Here is an 8,031-nt window from a genome sequence, read left to right as displayed (position 1 = left end):
TGAACAACTGTCTGTAGCTAAATGTCTAATATTAGCAGAGATCGGACAGATTGGCGTCATTGCTCGCAATAATGTGGACATGACTCAAAATTTGACTAAATAATTAATCATTTAATTATTTTAATTAAGTTTTTACCTGAGATTTAATTTAGTTCCCTAGTCAATAAATAGCACTTATTTTTGATATATAAAAATGAGTACCTGGTTTTTTTTTAATATTTTTATTTTATTTTAAATTTACATTATAAGAAATCTTTGTGTTATTCATTGATTAGGAATCAAAATTAAACCTCAGGTAAGAAATTAATTAAATGATTAATTATTTAATCAAATTTGGAGTCATGTCCACATTATTGCGAGCAATGACGCCAATCTGTCCGATCTCTGAATATTAGTAACATTTGTCAAAGAGTATTTTCTGTATTATGTACAGAAGTGCTAGGTTATTGTTATGGCATATCGAGATTCTCGATTACACTGCCACATTACACTGCTACTGGTTATGATCCCTTTACGTGTGTGTGCTTGTATTGCTTGTATAGCCATAAGAATACACGGCCTGTTCTGCTTTAGTCGAATCACGGCCTATTACACGATCTGATGCTCACTAACCCCCGGCATCGCCACGCGTCGTATATATTGTGAGCAATAACGTATAATTTTTGGAATTGCTTGATAATCGTGTTCTATTTCGGCAATAAGCTTTAATAATTATATTTGTTTTGATTAACTGCTGGCAAAGATGCAATGATTGATCGTAGTAATCTAGTAATGTGTGTAAAGCCTCAGAAAAAATGATGCCCCAGACGTGCCACATTAAAAATCACTTACTTCTTCTTGTTGCTTGTTTTCTTGTTTCTTTAGTTAGTTTAGATCATATGTTTTTTTTTAAGTTACTTTGATGTGTAATTCTGTAAATCTGACATTATTGTGAAATAAATAAATTTCTACTCTTACTTAATTATATTTCGAAATCATTTATATGTTTATTTATAAACAGGTTCTTGAAATAAACGCTCGTTGAAAGTCAAACTGGTTTTAATTCTTGGAAAAAATAATTTCCCTCTTCACCAGGAAAGATAAAACGCGATTAATTACTAAACGAGCAATTTTCGTAAATATTCGGTTGGATGATCAAATTTATTTGATTCGAATTGAATTTTCGTAGCTAAACGCTATTATTGAACTTAATAATGTTGTCCACAGATATACCAATAATTTCCATTTCCATTGGTATCGGCCTTGGAGTATACAACTAAACGGAGTAGCCATTAACAGGCTTTCCCCTCTGTCGAAAATAGGCGGCCAACGGTCATACACAATGTATGGACTGACGTTTATCTGACATGGCTATTTTTACGTTACGCATACATTTGACGTTCCCCTCCCCCGCAAAAATCGGCAGACTGTTTTGTACAGAAAATTACAGACATGGCGTCTCCGTTTGATTATATCCTCCAAGGTATCGGCGGAGGTTTGTAATAGCGAAGACTGACAACCGCCATACAACACCGCGTCATATCATAATTCTTGAAGGCGACGCTATTTACTATTTTTGCATTTTAGCTTTCTTCGTATGAAAAACTGACATCTTACTGCTATTAATAGGTTTGAAACGCAAAATTGAATTTGCCTCGTCGCTGACATAGTCATAAAAGTACAAATAAAGCACAATAAAATCATTTTAGATACAGGCTAACATGATTTTGTATCACGTTTACGTTACGACTATTATAGCGGTCAGGCCGTACAGTTTTATGCTTCAAAATCATAAGAGCTGTAAGGTATGTAAGTTTTCAGAAGAAAAAACTAAAATGGAAACTTTAATATTTAGCGCTACACAACCAATGATAATTCTACTATCTGCCTTGTCAGTCTTCTCTTTTTACTAGCCTTTGGTATCGAGTATTAAGTTATCGGTTATGGAGGCGCTCTTCGAACAACAGACGGAGACGAAAATGTTATTGGAATATTCCAATTAATTGCCTAAGCCTAAGGTAATGGAAATATAGATAACGTCGGAAATATGTGCGATTGATTGAGTACGATGATTTCAATTAGTCGTTTCGTATACAATTACCAGTTATCAACCTCTTTAATGAAACGATATCGCCCCTTAAAATGAGCAGTAGGTGCAGTCGCCATCATATATCTGATGGCGACTGTACCTGACGTCTTTGACTCTCATTTTCTCCCGACCCGCAACCCGCACGAACCGCGTCGAACGTCTGATGGTATATTAATAACAGGTGAACTTTTTGAAGTGAAAACTTCTTTAGCGGCGCTGGGCACTTTTTGAGGTGGGGAAAAAATGATAAACTCGAGACAGCGTAAGACGATCACTTGACCGTAAGGGGCGTAAGGCGATCACATGACCGTAAGCCCCGTAAGGTGGCCACTCATAATTTAGATGGCATTTAAATCAATAAAGAAAAACTCAATGTTATTTGATGGTTATTTGACATTAAGTTGCCGACTCCTTTTCAAGACTCTTTCAAATAATTTGACGTTGTCATGGCAGTATGTAAATAAACATGTCAATGAAAAAGTGTGATCTTATTTGAGCATGATAATAAATAGAATACCTCCGCTAAACGTATGTATCGTATTACCGGGCGTCGGTAACATAGTGAGGTGAGTTTTCACTTCTATCGGCACTCCCGGAGTACAACCGTTGTTGCTTGTTACGCATATTTACTTTTTAACCCCTCGAACGCCGTTGTCAAAAATTTGCTACTGAATTAAAAACCTTTTAACTGTTAATTACAGTCCTATAGGCTAGATGACAAATTTTCATTTATGGTTTTCAATCAATCAGGTTTGTTTTTAGGACCAAATCTCTATATGGGACCCATTGCATTAAAGCAATACAAAAGTCAGAAATGATAGTCAAAGTCCGACAGTCGTACTTCACTCGCGAAACGCCCCTAACAAATCGCTATGTGAACGTGACGTCAAGGTCACTGAGAGCGCATCTTGTAGTATGAACAAAACAAGAAAATTGCATTTTTGTCGGTGAAATATTGCGTTTATGTATATAGTTGCCATACAATCTTTTTTTGAATAAAATGTGAGGAATCGAATGGTATCCTTACTGATTTCGTTTTAGAATGTAAAAAAAACCTAAATTTTGAAACTTTCAGGTGCTGTATTTTTTTATTATTTCCATATATTATTTTAATATGTACAATACAGAGGCGGTGGTGGGGTTGCTATTTATTTACGTTCTAATATCCCGTATTCTATTCTAAACATCTCACCTCAATCGTCCTCTTCTGATACCGCTGAATATCTATTTCTTGAGTTGATCCTATCTCATTCTAAAATTCTTCTCGGTGTTTTTTACTCTCCCTCTCTTAATGTAAACTACTTTGCTTCTTTTGAAAAGCTTTTAGAAGACCTTATGCCATCTTACAATCACCATATTATTATGGGCGACTTCAACACGTGCTTACTTAAAAATGATTTTCGCTCTAACTCTCTGAAAGCACTTGTTGAGGCCTGTAATATGGTTATTCTACCTTCAGGACCAACGCACCATTTTCCAAATTCTTCTCCTTCACTTCTGGATCTTGCACTTGTTTCTTCCTCTAATCATGTTGCAGATTTTTCTCAATTCTCTGCGGATGCCTTTTTATATCATAGTTTGCTATTTCTATCTTATAAAATTCGTCCTCCTAAACTTAAGCCGAAAGTTCTTCTGCAACGTAATTTTGGCAGAATGAGTGTCGAGAAGCTCCGCAAAGACGCCATGCTGATAGATTGGAGTCCCATCTTGCAAGCCACTGGGGTAGACGATAAAGTGTCACTTTTTAACTCCACGCTTATTGAACTTTATGACATTCATGCTCCTATACGACCGGTAAAGATTAAGCATGTCCCTGCTCCGTGGCTTACTGATGACATTAGATCTCTTATCGCAAAGAAAAACTTAGCAAAGTCTAAGTATAAGTGCAACTCGTCGGAGAAAAATAAAGCTAGGTACCATGCTCTCCGCAACCGTTGCAGTACAATTTGCCGCGATGCTCAAAGGCGTCACATTCACAGTGCGGTTGTAAATGGTGAGCCAGCTAAGGTCTGGAAGTTCTTGAAGACATTAGGAATAGGGAAGTCTACGCAAAACCCAATTAACAAAAATGTTGAACTAAACCTACTTAACCAGCACTTCTCAACTTCTACTACTTTTACTGATCCAATTAAAACTGACACACTAAGTTCTCTTTCTAGGTGTCCAACTCCTGACTTTCCTCCCTTCTTTCTTGCTCAGTTTACTGACAGTGATGTGAAGAAGAATGTTCTTGCCATCTCATCCAGTGCTGTTGGAGTTGATAGTGTCAGTCGTAAAATGATTCTCCCTCTACTCGATTTACTTGTTCCTGTCATCACTCACATTCTTAACTATTCTATCTCTTCTGGTGTTTTCCCTTCCCTCTGGAAAGATGCAGACGTTGTTCCCTTACCCAAAAAGTCTAATCCTATCTCTTATTCCGACTATCGTCCTATTTCTATCCTCCCATTCCTTTCAAAGGTTCTTGAGCGCCTTGTACATCACCAGCTTACATCCTTTTTAAACAGGCATGAGCTCATGAACCCTTTACAGTCTGGCTTCCGCTCCGGTCACAGTACGGTAACAGCTCTAGTAAAAATTACAGATGATGTTCGTGCCGGCATGGATAACCGTAAGCTCACCGTACTGACGCTGTTAGACTTCAGCAATGCATTTAACACTGTCGATTTCGATGTTTTAAACACATTGCGTGCAACCAATGCGTGCTGTTAACATATCTCGCGTGACAATTGGCTGGTTCCGCAGTTATTTGGAATGTTGTCGGCAGCGAGTAAAGGTAGACTCTTCCATTTCTTCTTGGGGCAGCACCCTGGCCGGCGTTCCGCAGGGCGGTGTGCTGTCTCCTTTACTATTTTCCATCTTTATTAACTCCATCACTACTAATATTTCTTCTTCTTACCACCTCTATGCCGACGACCTCCAAATCTACTCTCAATGCGTTATGAACGATCTGCCACAGGGTATCAGCTCCATAAACCGGGACTTGGATCACATTTCCAGTTGGAGCAAACGCTATGGGCTGAAGGTTAATCCGTCTAAATCGCAAGCTATAATTTTAGGCAGCTCTCAACTTATTTCTCGGATTGACTTTCCTAACTTACCTTTCATAGTCTTTGATGCTGTCCCGGTACCATTCTCGAGCCAGGTAAAAAACCTTGGAGTAATCTTAGATCGCACACTGTCTTGGGTACCACAAATAAGTGAGATCGGTAGGAAGATGTTTGCGTCTCTGGGGTCACTTCGCAGGCTTCGTAACTTCTTGCCGCTCGTTACCAGAATTGCGTTTGCTCAGTCTCTTCTCCCTATACTGGATTGTGCCGATATTTGCTATCTTGATCTTACAGAGGACCAGCTAAATAAACTTGAGCGCCTTCAAAACGCATGTATAAGGTTCATATTTGGCTTACGCAAATATGACCACGTCTCTGAATTTCGCACCCAGCTCAAGTGGCTCCCTATTCGCCATCGCCGCAACTCTCATATTCTTGTTCTTCTTTATAATATTCTCTTCAACCCCACTACCCCTCTATATCTTAAACAGCGTTTCAGCTATCTTTCTTCTGTCCGGTGTGCGGAGAAACTTCTCCTTGCTCCACCATCTTCTTCATCGAAATTTTATATAAACTCTTTTACTTTTCGTGCTGTTCGGTTGTGGAATGCTTTGCCATTACCCAAGTAACACACAAGCAGGATAATAGAGTAAAATTATCATCTTATTCAAATTAAGATTGCATACATTTTGTGTATAAGCGGTGGAAATGACTAAATTCGGAATAAATAAATATGTGGGCCTATATACCAATTTATGCTGAATACATTTTGTATAGTATCGGTTTTGCGTATTAAAGCTGAATAATACTTATTTCTTACACGGTTAGTCAGACATTATTCAGCTTAAAGCATTTGTGGTTACTAATAGCTGCATAATAGCAGCATTAGCAGCAATAAGCTGTGTATATTCTGTGTTGTGATATATTAAGCAGACAATATTAAGAAAAATGTGATAGTGGCTACTAAATGCTGAAAAGAAGCGTCGGTGGAGACTTTTAACTGTACAAAAGCGGTTGTAGTTTCTGTTTTAAAGCTAGTTTTTGAATAAAGGTTGACGCTATTACTGGAAGCTGTAATGAAATCCACTTCTTATTTGTTATTCAGTAGCTGCATATATGGTTTAAATGTGGCACTTATAGACATAACGTCTGAATAATAAATACTAGAACAACACTTATACTTAAGTTATAGCGATTTTAGTACACATGTACTATCTTTTCTCGCTAAAAGCTGCAAAATGAATGCAATGAGAAGCGCTATTCAAACTACTGCTTAGTATCAACAAGTGCGCGGTGGAGAGGGTTCCGTAGCTTTATACACGGTGCTACTTGAGCCAGATTGCCTTGAGCTTGAGCTTGTTTTTTTTTTAATTTTGAACGCATCTTGCGTATTTATTCTTAAATCCGATAATTATTAAAAAAAATCGATGTTTAATTTTCTTAACAGTTCTCTTCGATTAGTAATTTTACACAAGATACTTTGTCGTTTTAGTGACGTAGAATAATTGCTAGCTACCATAGTAAAAACTGTTAACTGACCAATGTTTCTCATCAAACTAGTGAGGATCGATGTGGTTTTTACTATTTGTGTATAGAACCCTAATAGGCTTTAAGATTGAGAAAACAATTACTATTATACTGATGTTATTCAAAACTTGTTGTTTTAAAACCATTATTATCTAAAATGTAGCTTAGTAACGCGACTAATGTGAATGCTTATTCAGAAATTTAGTACAATAATAGCTGTGGCAGCAGCTTATATTCAGCATAGTCGGACGCAATTACGGTTGCTCATATTCTAACCTCTACAATTAAATAGGAATTCAAAATGAACTGAAAAACCCATTTATATTCATTTATAAAACCAGTTTTATCGTAGCATAACTTGTTAAAGTACATTTTCTATCACTAAAACATCTACACACCGCAAAAAAATTACAAATTTAAAAGTGGACTAGTAAAATTTCTATATTTACTTTTTAAACAGTGCATCATTTACGCGGCGCTTTAAATTTTTAAATAAAATGTATATATATATATTTACAGTAAAGTCGCATGCGCAATGAAATTGAAGTTATGTAAACATCAAATCAATATCAATATGTCCTCTTTATTTTGTATTCACTTCAGAAACTACACTTTGACACGAGTTCACAAATTAAAATGGAAGACAAATCATTGATTAAACACACATTTTCTGTATTTTAGTGCTTATATCTGAATATATTTTCTGTAAAAATGCACTTTTGAACCAAAAGTTGAATAACGTGTGAATAACTGATTCATTGTGTACAAAGCTGGATAACTTTGGTTTAAAAGCGGAATAGAAGCTTTCTACAGCCTCTATACAAGTGTTATTCAGCTGATTCACCACTATGCACACATTATACAGCTATTACATTGCTGTTATTCAGTTGTAAGCGGTTTAATTTGTGCCCAAATCTTCTGTATAACGTCTGTAACAGCGCTGTTGCAGACATTATGCAGCTACCTTATTCAGCTTACAGTACGGCATGCTCTATTATTCAAACAATATTCAGCTGCCTTGTGTTACTTGGGTAGACATTAGACGTGCTAAATCCCTTCCCATTTTCAAATTTCTTTTAAAAGCACATTACCTTTCGCTGCCTTTATTTATGCCTGTATAATATTTTATGTATGTATGTATATATATATATTCATTATACTTGTATTTATGTATTATATTAAAGTATGTAATGGTTTTCGTCTTGTTTTATTTTAATTCTATTTTTTATTAAATGTATATCGGCACTACCCGTTCAATGTTGTAAGTCCTTAGTTTCCTGCTACTGAAAGGTTGTCTGGAAGAGATCGCTTCTTAGCGATAAGACCGCCTGTTGTTACCTAGCTTTTAATCTGAATTTAATTTCTGTGTATTTTTAATTGTATGGT

The 8,031-nt window shown here is 36.4% G+C and overlaps 1 long non-coding RNA gene across 1 annotated transcript; it reads right to left on the bottom strand.

Annotated features, from left to right (window-relative positions):
* Positions 1–5,449: 5,449 nt before the first annotated feature.
* Positions 5,450–7,754, bottom strand: LOC134652578 (uncharacterized). Its single transcript, XR_010097194.1, has 2 exons — positions 7,683–7,754; positions 5,450–5,727 (listed from the first exon to the last, which is right to left on the bottom strand). It is a non-coding gene; the product is annotated as an uncharacterized LOC134652578 (long non-coding RNA).
* Positions 7,755–8,031: the final 277 nt, after the last annotated feature.

Source organism: Cydia amplana, chromosome 12 (assembly GCF_948474715.1).
Source record: "Cydia amplana chromosome 12, ilCydAmpl1.1, whole genome shotgun sequence".
NCBI classification, from domain to species: Eukaryota; Metazoa; Arthropoda; class Insecta; order Lepidoptera; family Tortricidae; genus Cydia; species Cydia amplana.
Note: the sequence above shows the minus strand (reverse complement) of the source record. Positions and strands in the feature narration are given on the sequence as shown.